At 40.7% G+C, this 13,684-nt stretch overlaps 7 non-coding genes across 7 annotated transcripts; 4 read left to right on the forward strand and 3 right to left on the reverse strand.

Annotated features, from left to right (window-relative positions):
- Window positions 1-180: 180 nt before the first annotated feature.
- TRNAN-GUU (transfer RNA asparagine (anticodon GUU)) lies at window positions 181-254 on the forward strand. The gene has a single exon. It is a non-coding gene; the product is annotated as a tRNA-Asn (tRNA).
- A 417-nt stretch (window positions 255-671) lies between these two features.
- On the reverse strand, window positions 672-744 carry TRNAA-AGC (transfer RNA alanine (anticodon AGC)). The gene has a single exon. It is a non-coding gene; the product is annotated as a tRNA-Ala (tRNA).
- A 1,741-nt stretch (window positions 745-2,485) lies between these two features.
- Window positions 2,486-2,559, forward strand: TRNAN-GUU (transfer RNA asparagine (anticodon GUU)). Its single transcript has one exon. It is a non-coding gene; the product is annotated as a tRNA-Asn (tRNA).
- Window positions 2,560-4,790: 2,231 nt separating this feature from the next.
- Window positions 4,791-4,864, forward strand: TRNAN-GUU (transfer RNA asparagine (anticodon GUU)). The gene has a single exon. It is a non-coding gene; the product is annotated as a tRNA-Asn (tRNA).
- A 417-nt stretch (window positions 4,865-5,281) lies between these two features.
- On the reverse strand, window positions 5,282-5,354 carry TRNAA-AGC (transfer RNA alanine (anticodon AGC)). Its single transcript has one exon. It is a non-coding gene; the product is annotated as a tRNA-Ala (tRNA).
- Window positions 5,355-9,401: 4,047 nt separating this feature from the next.
- Window positions 9,402-9,475, forward strand: TRNAN-GUU (transfer RNA asparagine (anticodon GUU)). The gene has a single exon. It is a non-coding gene; the product is annotated as a tRNA-Asn (tRNA).
- Window positions 9,476-9,892: 417 nt separating this feature from the next.
- Window positions 9,893-9,965, reverse strand: TRNAA-AGC (transfer RNA alanine (anticodon AGC)). Its single transcript has one exon. It is a non-coding gene; the product is annotated as a tRNA-Ala (tRNA).
- Between the last annotated feature and the right edge of the window lie 3,719 nt (window positions 9,966-13,684).

Raw genomic sequence — 13,684 nt, forward strand, 5'->3', positions numbered from 1 at the left:
ATTTGTTGGCGACTAGAGTACTCCTGGGGTTCTGCAATTGTTTCTTTGTTTTTTTTGCTTTCTTGTGTCATATTATTGTTGAAAATCATTAGAGGAAATGGTGTCTGACCATTGTTTAAGGTTCCGGTTAAAACTGGTGGGTGCGTCCGGCTGTTAGACGAAAGTTCGGCAGGCGTTTGTGTCTCTGTGGCGCAATCGGTTAGCGCGTTCGGCTGTTAACCGAAAGGTTGGTGGTTCGAGTCCACCCAGGGACGTTGGTTCCTTTTGCTTGGGTAGCATGCTACAGTTGAAGACGTTTTCACATTGGTGCTCAGCATCTCCATAAAGTAAAAGCACTGTTGCTGCCTAAGATTTGAATTCACAAGGCAAACTGGAGAAAAAACTTTCCGGTTGTGTTTCTGTCTACATGTCCAGAAAGAGCATAGCTGTCTGGTATTTGCCAGAAGGTTGAAAACATCTGATAGAATACACAAAACTTCCTTCGAGCCGGAATTGAACCAGCGACCTAAGGATTGCTAATTTAGATCTACAGTCCTCCGCTCTACCAGCTGAGCTATCGAAGGCTTGATTTAGCCATTGTTGAAAGTCTTCAAGGTTTGGACGTGTGTGCCACGAGCAGGTGGCAAAAACAATTCACTCGGCCAACTGAAAAAGGAATCCAAAGATTGTATTGGAGAATGCGGGGATCGATCCCGCTACCTCTCGCATGCTAAGCGAGCGCTCAACCACTTGAGCTAATCCCCCATGCCCGACGAACGCCATTATCAGTTTCACACCACACCATGTCACAGTTTACTTATAGTCAAATGTGCCATTGAGTGCTTTTTTTTTTTTTTTTTTTTTTTTTTTTAAGTACAGATTCCTTTCTCCCATATTTGAAGAACATCTACGGAGTTCACAATGTGAATTATGGCCTACAAATACAGTCGGGCAATTTTCTAGCAAACCATTTCTATGTATGTAGAGAACCAGACTGGGGGAGTAAAAAAAACTTACCTAGTTTGTAGAAAAAAGTTGTAATGCAGCACAATCCCAAGCAAAAAGATTGACCTTTTATGGTTTGGTTTGAATATAGAAAATGCTGAGAGGTCGCGAATCTCCTTCTGGTCCTTTGGCACGAGTTGTACTGGGATTTAGGATTTTGACTAGTGTTTTTGATCCGAGACACGTTTGCTGTTGACAGAAAAGTTCAGTTGATATGCAATGATGAAGTTTATAAATCACAACTATTTAGCAGAGGTTGGTTTCGATCCATCGACCGCTGGGTTTCACAATGTGAATTATGGCCTACAAATACAGTCGGGCAATTTTCTAGCAAACCATTTCTATGTATGTAGAGAACCAGACTGGGGGAGTAAAAAAAACTTACCTAGTTTGTAGAAAAAAGTTGTAATGCAGCACAATCCCAAGCAAAAAGATTGACCTTTTATGGTTTGGTTTGAATATAGAAAATGCTGAGAGGTCGCGAATCTCCTTCTGGTCCTTTGGCACGAGTTGTACTGGGATTTAGGATTTTGACTAGTGTTTTTGATCCGAGACACGTTTGCTGTTGACAGAAAAGTTCAGTTGATATGCAATGATGAAGTTTATAAAACACAACTATTTAGCAGAGGTTGGTTTCGATCCATCGACCGCTGGGTTTCACAATGTGAATTATGGCCTACAAATACAGTCGAGCAATTTTCTAGTAAACCATTTCTCTGTATATAGAGAACCAAACTGGGGGAATGAAAAAAAACTTACCTAGTTTGTAGAAAAAAGTTGTAATGCAGCACAATCCCAAGCGAAAAGATTGATCTTTTATGGTTTGGTTTGAATATAGAAAATGCTGAGAGGTCGCGAATCTCCTTCTGGTCCTTTGGCACGAGTTGTACTGGGATTTAGGATTTTGACTAGTGTTTTTGATCCGAGACACGTTTGCTGTTGACAGAAAAGTTCAGTTGATATGCAATGATGAAGTTTATAAAACACAACTATTTAGCAGAGGTTGGTTTCAATCCATTGACCGCTGGGTTTCACAATGTGAATTATGGTCTACAAATACAGTCGAGCAATTTTCTAGCAAACCATTTCTCTGTATATAGAGAACCAAAATGGGGAAGTGAAAAAAAACTTAGCTAGTTTGTAGAAAAAGATGCAATGCAGCACAATTTAGCAGAGGATGGTTTCAATCCATCGACCTCTGGGTTATGGGCCCAGCACGCTTCCGCTGCGCCACTCTGCTTGTGTTAACAGATGTACAGAGTAAAATTCTAATGACTGTTTGTGTTCAGGTCGATGACATGTAAATTTTCAGCCATTACATATTTGTTGGCGACTAGAGTACTCCTGGGGTTCTGCAATTGTTTCTTTGTTTTTTTTGCTTTCTTGTGTCATATTATTGTTGAAAATCATTAGAGGAAATGGTGTCTGACCATTGTTTAAGGTTCCGGTTAAAACTGGTGGGTGCGTCCGGCTGTTAGACGAAAGTTCGGCAGGCGTTTGTGTCTCTGTGGCGCAATCGGTTAGCGCGTTCGGCTGTTAACCGAAAGGTTGGTGGTTCGAGTCCACCCAGGGACGTTGGTTCCTTTTGCTTGGGTAGCATGCTACAGTTGAAGACGTTTTCACATTGGTGCTCAGCATCTCCATAAAGTAAAAGCACTGTTGCTGCCTAAGATTTGAATTCACAAGGCAAACTGGAGAAAAAACTTTCCGGTTGTGTTTCTGTCTACATGTCCAGAAAGAGCATAGCTGTCTGGTATTTGCCAGAAGGTTGAAAACATCTGATAGAATACACAAAACTTCCTTCGAGCCGGAATTGAACCAGCGACCTAAGGATTGCTAATTTAGATCTACAGTCCTCCGCTCTACCAGCTGAGCTATCGAAGGCTTGATTTAGCCATTGTTGAAAGTCTTCAAGGTTTGGACGTGTGTGCCACGAGCAGGTGGCAAAAACAATTCACTCGGCCAACTGAAAAAGGAATCCAAAGATTGTATTGGAGAATGCGGGCATCGATCCCGCTACCTCTCGCATGCTAAGCGAGCGCTCTACCACTTGAGCTAATCCCCCATGCCCGACGAACGCCATTATCAGTTTCACGCCACACCATGTCACAGTTTACTTATAGTCAAATGTGCCATTGAGTGCTTTTTTTTTTTTTTTTTTTTTTTTTTTTAAGTACAGATTCCTTTCTCCCATATTTGAAGAACATCTACGGAGTTCACAATGTGAATTATGGCCTACAAATACAGTCGGGCAATTTTCTAGCAAACCATTTCTATGTATGTAGAGAACCAGACTGGGGGAGTAAAAAAAACTTACCTAGTTTGTAGAAAAAAGTTGTAATGCAGCACAATCCCAAGCAAAAAGATTGACCTTTTATGGTTTGGTTTGAATATAGAAAATGCTGAGAGGTCGCGAATCTCCTTCTGGTCCTTTGGCACGAGTTGTACTGGGATTTAGGATTTTGACTAGTGTTTTTGATCCGAGACACGTTTGCTGTTGACAGAAAAGTTCAGTTGATATGCAATGATGAAGTTTATAAATCACAACTATTTAGCAGAGGTTGGTTTCGATCCATCGACCGCTGGGTTTCACAATGTGAATTATGGCCTACAAATACAGTCGGGCAATTTTCTAGCAAACCATTTCTATGTATGTAGAGAACCAGACTGGGGGAGTAAAAAAAACTTACCTAGTTTGTAGAAAAAAGTTGTAATGCAGCACAATCCCAAGCAAAAAGATTGACCTTTTATGGTTTGGTTTGAATATAGAAAATGCTGAGAGGTCGCGAATCTCCTTCTGGTCCTTTGGCACGAGTTGTACTGGGATTTAGGATTTTGACTAGTGTTTTTGATCCGAGACACGTTTGCTGTTGACAGAAAAGTTCAGTTGATATGCAATGATGAAGTTTATAAAACACAACTATTTAGCAGAGGTTGGTTTCGATCCATCGACCGCTGGGTTTCACAATGTGAATTATGGCCTACAAATACAGTCGAGCAATTTTCTAGTAAACCATTTCTCTGTATATAGAGAACCAAACTGGGGGAATGAAAAAAAACTTACCTAGTTTGTAGAAAAAAGTTGTAATGCAGCACAATCCCAAGCGAAAAGATTGATCTTTTATGGTTTGGTTTGAATATAGAAAATGCTGAGAGGTCGCGAATCTCCTTCTGGTCCTTTGGCACGAGTTGTACTGGGATTTAGGATTTTGACTAGTGTTTTTGATCCGAGACACGTTTGCTGTTGACAGAAAAGTTCAGTTGATATGCAATGATGAAGTTTATAAAACACAACTATTTAGCAGAGGTTGGTTTCAATCCATTGACCGCTGGGTTTCACAATGTGAATTATGGTCTACAAATACAGTCGAGCAATTTTCTAGCAAACCATTTCTCTGTATATAGAGAACCAAAATGGGGAAGTGAAAAAAAACTTAGCTAGTTTGTAGAAAAAGATGCAATGCAGCACAATTTAGCAGAGGATGGTTTCAATCCATCGACCTCTGGGTTATGGGCCCAGCACGCTTCCGCTGCGCCACTCTGCTTGTGTTAACAGATGTACAGAGTAAAATTCTAATGACTGTTTGTGTTCAGGTCGATGACATGTAAATTTTCAGCCATTACATATTTGTTGGCGACTAGAGTACTCCTGGGGTTCTGCAATTGTTTCTTTGTTTTTTTTGCTTTCTTGTGTCATATTATTGTTGAAAATCATTAGAGGAAATGGTGTCTGACCATTGTTTAAGGTTCCGGTTAAAACTGGTGGGTGCGTCCGGCTGTTAGACGAAAGTTCGGCAGGCGTTTGTGTCTCTGTGGCGCAATCGGTTAGCGCGTTCGGCTGTTAACCGAAAGGTTGGTGGTTCGAGTCCACCCAGGGACGTTGGTTCCTTTTGCTTGGGTAGCATGCTACAGTTGAAGACGTTTTCACATTGGTGCTCAGCATCTCCATAAAGTAAAAGCACTGTTGCTGCCTAAGATTTGAATTCACAAGGCAAACTGGAGAAAAAACTTTCCGGTTGTGTTTCTGTCTACATGTCCAGAAAGAGCATAGCTGTCTGGTATTTGCCAGAAGGTTGAAAACATCTGATAGAATACACAAAACTTCCTTCGAGCCGGAATTGAACCAGCGACCTAAGGATTGCTAATTTAGATCTACAGTCCTCCGCTCTACCAGCTGAGCTATCGAAGGCTTGATTTAGCCATTGTTGAAAGTCTTCAAGGTTTGGACGTGTGTGCCACGAGCAGGTGGCAAAAACAATTCACTCGGCCAACTGAAAAAGGAATCCAAAGATTGTATTGGAGAATGCGGGGATCGATCCCGCTACCTCTCGCATGCTAAGCGAGCGCTCAACCACTTGAGCTAATCCCCCATGCCCGACGAACGCCATTATCAGTTTCACACCACACCATGTCACAGTTTACTTATAGTCAAATGTGCCATTGAGTGCTTTTTTTTTTTTTTTTTTTTTTTTTTTTAAGTACAGATTCCTTTCTCCCATATTTGAAGAACATCTACGGAGTTCACAATGTGAATTATGGCCTACAAATACAGTCGGGCAATTTTCTAGCAAACCATTTCTATGTATGTAGAGAACCAGACTGGGGGAGTAAAAAAAACTTACCTAGTTTGTAGAAAAAAGTTGTAATGCAGCACAATCCCAAGCAAAAAGATTGACCTTTTATGGTTTGGTTTGAATATAGAAAATGCTGAGAGGTCGCGAATCTCCTTCTGGTCCTTTGGCACGAGTTGTACTGGGATTTAGGATTTTGACTAGTGTTTTTGATCCGAGACACGTTTGCTGTTGACAGAAAAGTTCAGTTGATATGCAATGATGAAGTTTATAAATCACAACTATTTAGCAGAGGTTGGTTTCGATCCATCGACCGCTGGGTTTCACAATGTGAATTATGGCCTACAAATACAGTCGGGCAATTTTCTAGCAAACCATTTCTATGTATGTAGAGAACCAGACTGGGGGAGTAAAAAAAACTTACCTAGTTTGTAGAAAAAAGTTGTAATGCAGCACAATCCCAAGCAAAAAGATTGACCTTTTATGGTTTGGTTTGAATATAGAAAATGCTGAGAGGTCGCGAATCTCCTTCTGGTCCTTTGGCACGAGTTGTACTGGGATTTAGGATTTTGACTAGTGTTTTTGATCCGAGACACGTTTGCTGTTGACAGAAAAGTTCAGTTGATATGCAATGATGAAGTTTATAAAACACAACTATTTAGCAGAGGTTGGTTTCGATCCATCGACCGCTGGGTTTCACAATGTGAATTATGGCCTACAAATACAGTCGAGCAATTTTCTAGTAAACCATTTCTCTGTATATAGAGAACCAAACTGGGGGAATGAAAAAAAACTTACCTAGTTTGTAGAAAAAAGTTGTAATGCAGCACAATCCCAAGCGAAAAGATTGATCTTTTATGGTTTGGTTTGAATATAGAAAATGCTGAGAGGTCGCGAATCTCCTTCTGGTCCTTTGGCACGAGTTGTACTGGGATTTAGGATTTTGACTAGTGTTTTTGATCCGAGACACGTTTGCTGTTGACAGAAAAGTTCAGTTGATATGCAATGATGAAGTTTATAAAACACAACTATTTAGCAGAGGTTGGTTTCAATCCATTGACCGCTGGGTTTCACAATGTGAATTATGGTCTACAAATACAGTCGAGCAATTTTCTAGCAAACCATTTCTCTGTATATAGAGAACCAAAATGGGGAAGTGAAAAAAAACTTAGCTAGTTTGTAGAAAAAGATGCAATGCAGCACAATTTAGCAGAGGATGGTTTCGATCCATCGACCTCTGGGTTATGGGCCCAGCACGCTTCCGCTGCGCCACTCTGCTTGTGTTAACAGATGTACAGAGTAAAATTCTAATGACTGTTTGTGTTCAGGTCGATGACATGTAAATTTTCAGCCATTACATATTTGTTGGCGACTAGAGTACTCCTGGGGTTCTGCAATTGTTTCTTTGTTTTTTTTTGCTTTCTTGTGTCATATTATTGTTGAAAATCATTAGAGGAAATGGTGTCTGACCATTGTTTAAGGTTCCGGTTAAAACTGGTGGGTGCGTCCGGCTGTTAGACGAAAGTTCGGCAGGCGTTTGTGTCTCTGTGGCGCAATCGGTTAGCGCGTTCGGCTGTTAACCGAAAGGTTGTTGGTTCGAGTCCACCCAGGGACGTTGGTTCCTTTTGCTTGGGTAGCATGCTACAGTTGAAGACATTTTCACATTGGTGCTCAGCATCTCCATAAAGTAAAAGCACTGTTGCTGCCTAAGATTTGAATTCACAAGGCAAACTGGAGAAAAAACTTTCCGGTTGTGTTTCTGTCTACATGTCCAGAAAGAGCATAGCTGTCTGGTATTTGCCAGAAGGTTGAAAACATCTGATAGAATACACAAAACTTCCTTCGAGCCGGAATTGAACCAGCGACCTAAGGATTGCTAATTTAGATCTACAGTCCTCCGCTCTACCAGCTGAGCTATCGAAGGCTTGATTTAGCCATTGTTGAAAGTCTTCAAGGTTTGGACGTGTGTGCCACGAGCAGGTGGCAAAAACAATTCACTCGGCCAACTGAAAAAGGAATCCAAAGATTGTATTGGAGAATGCGGGCATCGATCCCGCTACCTCTCGCATGCTAAGCGAGCGCTCTACCACTTGAGCTAATCCCCCATGCCCGACGAACGCCATTATCAGTTTCACGCCACACCATGTCACAGTTTACTTATAGTCAAATGTGCCATTGAGTGCTTTTTTTTTTTTTTTTTTTTTTTTTTTTAAGTACAGATTCCTTTCTCCCATATTTGAAGAACATCTACGGAGTTCACAATGTGAATTATGGCCTACAAATACAGTCGGGCAATTTTCTAGCAAACCATTTCTATGTATGTAGAGAACCAGACTGGGGGAGTAAAAAAAACTTACCTAGTTTGTAGAAAAAAGTTGTAATGCAGCACAATCCCAAGCAAAAAGATTGACCTTTTATGGTTTGGTTTGAATATAGAAAATGCTGAGAGGTCGCGAATCTCCTTCTGGTCCTTTGGCACGAGTTGTACTGGGATTTAGGATTTTGACTAGTGTTTTTGATCCGAGACACGTTTGCTGTTGACAGAAAAGTTCAGTTGATATGCAATGATGAAGTTTATAAATCACAACTATTTAGCAGAGGTTGGTTTCGATCCATCGACCGCTGGGTTTCACAATGTGAATTATGGCCTACAAATACAGTCGGGCAATTTTCTAGCAAACCATTTCTATGTATGTAGAGAACCAGACTGGGGGAGTAAAAAAAACTTACCTAGTTTGTAGAAAAAAGTTGTAATGCAGCACAATCCCAAGCAAAAAGATTGACCTTTTATGGTTTGGTTTGAATATAGAAAATGCTGAGAGGTCGCGAATCTCCTTCTGGTCCTTTGGCACGAGTTGTACTGGGATTTAGGATTTTGACTAGTGTTTTTGATCCGAGACACGTTTGCTGTTGACAGAAAAGTTCAGTTGATATGCAATGATGAAGTTTATAAAACACAACTATTTAGCAGAGGTTGGTTTCGATCCATCGACCGCTGGGTTTCACAATGTGAATTATGGCCTACAAATACAGTCGAGCAATTTTCTAGTAAACCATTTCTCTGTATATAGAGAACCAAACTGGGGGAATGAAAAAAAACTTACCTAGTTTGTAGAAAAAAGTTGTAATGCAGCACAATCCCAAGCGAAAAGATTGATCTTTTATGGTTTGGTTTGAATATAGAAAATGCTGAGAGGTCGCGAATCTCCTTCTGGTCCTTTGGCACGAGTTGTACTGGGATTTAGGATTTTGACTAGTGTTTTTGATCCGAGACACGTTTGCTGTTGACAGAAAAGTTCAGTTGATATGCAATGATGAAGTTTATAAAACACAACTATTTAGCAGAGGTTGGTTTCAATCCATTGACCGCTGGGTTTCACAATGTGAATTATGGTCTACAAATACAGTCGAGCAATTTTCTAGCAAACCATTTCTCTGTATATAGAGAACCAAAATGGGGAAGTGAAAAAAAACTTAGCTAGTTTGTAGAAAAAGATGCAATGCAGCACAATTTAGCAGAGGATGGTTTCAATCCATCGACCTCTGGGTTATGGGCCCAGCACGCTTCCGCTGCGCCACTCTGCTTGTGTTAACAGATGTACAGAGTAAAATTCTAATGACTGTTTGTGTTCAGGTCGATGACATGTAAATTTTCAGCCATTACATATTTGTTGGCGACTAGAGTACTCCTGGGGTTCTGCAATTGTTTCTTTGTTTTTTTTGCTTTCTTGTGTCATATTATTGTTGAAAATCATTAGAGGAAATGGTGTCTGACCATTGTTTAAGGTTCCGGTTAAAACTGGTGGGTGCGTCCGGCTGTTAGACGTAAGTTCGGCAGGCGTTTGTGTCTCTGTGGCGCAATCGGTTAGCGCGTTCGGCTGTTAACCGAAAGGTTGGTGGTTCGAGTCCACCCAGGGACGTTGGTTCCTTTTGCTTGGGTAGCATGCTACAGTTGAAGACGTTTTCACATTGGTGCTCAGCATCTCCATAAAGTAAAAGCACTGTTGCTGCCTAAGATTTGAATTCACAAGGCAAACTGGAGAAAAAACTTTCCGGTTGTGTTTCTGTCTACATGTCCAGAAAGAGCATAGCTGTCTGGTATTTGCCAGAAGGTTGAAAACATCTGATAGAATACACAAAACTTCCTTCGAGCCGGAATTGAACCAGCGACCTAAGGATTGCTAATTTAGATCTACAGTCCTCCGCTCTACCAGCTGAGCTATCGAAGGCTTGATTTAGCCATTGTTGAAAGTCTTCAAGGTTTGGACGTGTGTGCCACGAGCAGGTGGCAAAAACAATTCACTCGGCCAACTGAAAAAGGAATCCAAAGATTGTATTGGAGAATGCGGGGATCGATCCCGCTACCTCTCGCATGCTAAGCGAGCGCTCAACCACTTGAGCTAATCCCCCATGCCCGACGAACGCCATTATCAGTTTCACACCACACCATGTCACAGTTTACTTATAGTCAAATGTGCCATTGAGTGCTTTTTTTTTTTTTTTTTTTTTTTTTTTTAAGTACAGATTCCTTTCTCCCATATTTGAAGAACATCTACGGAGTTCACAATGTGAATTATGGCCTACAAATACAGTCGGGCAATTTTCTAGCAAACCATTTCTATGTATGTAGAGAACCAGACTGGGGGAGTAAAAAAAACTTACCTAGTTTGTAGAAAAAAGTTGTAATGCAGCACAATCCCAAGCAAAAAGATTGACCTTTTATGGTTTGGTTTGAATATAGAAAATGCTGAGAGGTCGCGAATCTCCTTCTGGTCCTTTGGCACGAGTTGTACTGGGATTTAGGATTTTGACTAGTGTTTTTGATCCGAGACACGTTTGCTGTTGACAGAAAAGTTCAGTTGATATGCAATGATGAAGTTTATAAATCACAACTATTTAGCAGAGGTTGGTTTCGATCCATCGACCGCTGGGTTTCACAATGTGAATTATGGCCTACAAATACAGTCGGGCAATTTTCTAGCAAACCATTTCTATGTATGTAGAGAACCAGACTGGGGGAGTAAAAAAAACTTACCTAGTTTGTAGAAAAAAGTTGTAATGCAGCACAATCCCAAGCAAAAAGATTGACCTTTTATGGTTTGGTTTGAATATAGAAAATGCTGAGAGGTCGCGAATCTCCTTCTGGTCCTTTGGCACGAGTTGTACTGGGATTTAGGATTTTGACTAGTGTTTTTGATCCGAGACACGTTTGCTGTTGACAGAAAAGTTCAGTTGATATGCAATGATGAAGTTTATAAAACACAACTATTTAGCAGAGGTTGGTTTCGATCCATCGACCGCTGGGTTTCACAATGTGAATTATGGCCTACAAATACAGTCGAGCAATTTTCTAGTAAACCATTTCTCTGTATATAGAGAACCAAACTGGGGGAATGAAAAAAAACTTACCTAGTTTGTAGAAAAAAGTTGTAATGCAGCACAATCCCAAGCGAAAAGATTGATCTTTTATGGTTTGGTTTGAATATAGAAAATGCTGAGAGGTCGCGAATCTCCTTCTGGTCCTTTGGCACGAGTTGTACTGGGATTTAGGATTTTGACTAGTGTTTTTGATCCGAGACACGTTTGCTGTTGACAGAAAAGTTCAGTTGATATGCAATGATGAAGTTTATAAAACACAACTATTTAGCAGAGGTTGGTTTCAATCCATTGACCGCTGGGTTTCACAATGTGAATTATGGTCTACAAATACAGTCGAGCAATTTTCTAGCAAACCATTTCTCTGTATATAGAGAACCAAAATGGGGAAGTGAAAAAAAACTTAGCTAGTTTGTAGAAAAAGATGCAATGCAGCACAATTTAGCAGAGGATGGTTTCGATCCATCGACCTCTGGGTTATGGGCCCAGCACGCTTCCGCTGCGCCACTCTGCTTGTGTTAACAGATGTACAGAGTAAAATTCTAATGACTGTTTGTGTTCAGGTCGATGACATGTAAATTTTCAGCCATTAAAATATTTGTTGGCGACTAGAGTACTCCTGGGGTTCTGCAATTGTTTCTTTGTTTTTTTTTGCTTTCTTGTGTCATATTATTGTTGAAAATCATTAGAGGAAATGGTGTCTGACCATTGTTTAAGGTTCCGGTTAAAACTGGTGGGTGCGTCCGGCTGTTAGACGAAAGTTCGGCAGGCGTTTGTGTCTCTGTGGCGCAATCGGTTAGCGCGTTCGGCTGTTAACCGAAAGGTTGTTGGTTCGAGTCCACCCAGGGACGTTGGTTCCTTTTGCTTGGGTAGCATGCTACAGTTGAAGACGTTTTCACATTGGTGCTCAGCATCTCCATAAAGTAAAAGCACTGTTGCTGCCTAAGATTTGAATTCACAAGGCAAACTGGAGAAAAAACTTTCCGGTTGTGTTTCTGTCTACATGTCCAGAAAGAGCATAGCTGTCTGGTATTTGCCAGAAGGTTGAAAACATCTGATAGAATACACAAAACTTCCTTCGAGCCGGAATTGAACCAGCGACCTAAGGATTGCTAATTTAGATCTACAGTCCTCCGCTCTACCAGCTGAGCTATCGAAGGCTTGATTTAGCCATTGTTGAAAGTCTTCAAGGTTTGGACGTGTGTGCCACGAGCAGGTGGCAAAAACAATTCACTCGGCCAACTGAAAAAGGAATCCAAAGATTGTATTGGAGAATGCGGGCATCGATCCCGCTACCTCTCGCATGCTAAGCGAGCGCTCTACCACTTGAGCTAATCCCCCATGCCCGACGAACGCCATTATCAGTTTCACGCCACACCATGTCACAGTTTACTTATAGTCAAATGTGCCATTGAGTGCTTTTTTTTTTTTTTTTTTAAGTACAGATTCCTTTCTCCCATATTTGAAGAACATCTACGGAGTTCACAATGTGAATTATGGCCTACAAATACAGTCGGGCAATTTTCTAGCAAACCATTTCTATGTATGTAGAGAACCAGACTGGGGGAGTAAAAAAAACTTACCTAGTTTGTAGAAAAAAGTTGTAATGCAGCACAATCCCAAGCAAAAAGATTGACCTTTTATGGTTTGGTTTGAATATAGAAAATGCTGAGAGGTCGCGAATCTCCTTCTGGTCCTTTGGCACGAGTTGTACTGGGATTTAGGATTTTGACTAGTGTTTTTGATCCGAGACACGTTTGCTGTTGACAGAAAAGTTCAGTTGATATGCAATGATGAAGTTTATAAATCACAACTATTTAGCAGAGGTTGGTTTCGATCCATCGACCGCTGGGTTTCACAATGTGAATTATGGCCTACAAATACAGTCGGGCAATTTTCTAGCAAACCATTTCTATGTATGTAGAGAACCAGACTGGGGGAGTAAAAAAAACTTACCTAGTTTGTAGAAAAAAGTTGTAATGCAGCACAATCCCAAGCAAAAAGATTGACCTTTTATGGTTTGGTTTGAATATAGAAAATGCTGAGAGGTCGCGAATCTCCTTCTGGTCCTTTGGCACGAGTTGTACTGGGATTTAGGATTTTGACTAGTGTTTTTGATCCGAGACACGTTTGCTGTTGACAGAAAAGTTCAGTTGATATGCAATGATGAAGTTTATAAAACACAACTATTTAGCAGAGGTTGGTTTCGATCCATCGACCGCTGGGTTTCACAATGTGAATTATGGCCTACAAATACAGTCGAGCAATTTTCTAGTAAACCATTTCTCTGTATATAGAGAACCAAACTGGGGGAATGAAAAAAAACTTACCTAGTTTGTAGAAAAAAGTTGTAATGCAGCACAATCCCAAGCGAAAAGATTGATCTTTTATGGTTTGGTTTGAATATAGAAAATGCTGAGAGGTCGCGAATCTCCTTCTGGTCCTTTGGCACGAGTTGTACTGGGATTTAGGATTTTGACTAGTGTTTTTGATCCGAGACACGTTTGCTGTTGACAGAAAAGTTCAGTTGATATGCAATGATGAAGTTTATAAAACACAACTATTTAGCAGAGGTTGGTTTCAATCCATTGACCGCTGGGTTTCACAATGTGAATTATGGTCTACAAATACAGTCGAGCAATTTTCTAGCAAACCATTTCTCTGTATATAGAGAACCAAAATGGGGAAGTGAAAAAAAACTTAGCTAGTTTGTAGAAAAAGATGCAATGCAGCACAATTTAGCAGAGGATGGT

This window comes from Dendrobates tinctorius, unplaced genomic scaffold (genome assembly GCF_039654945.1).
Source record: "Dendrobates tinctorius isolate UK_male_01 unplaced genomic scaffold, ASM3965494v1 ptg000251l, whole genome shotgun sequence".
Classification (NCBI taxonomy): domain Eukaryota; kingdom Metazoa; phylum Chordata; class Amphibia; order Anura; family Dendrobatidae; genus Dendrobates; species Dendrobates tinctorius.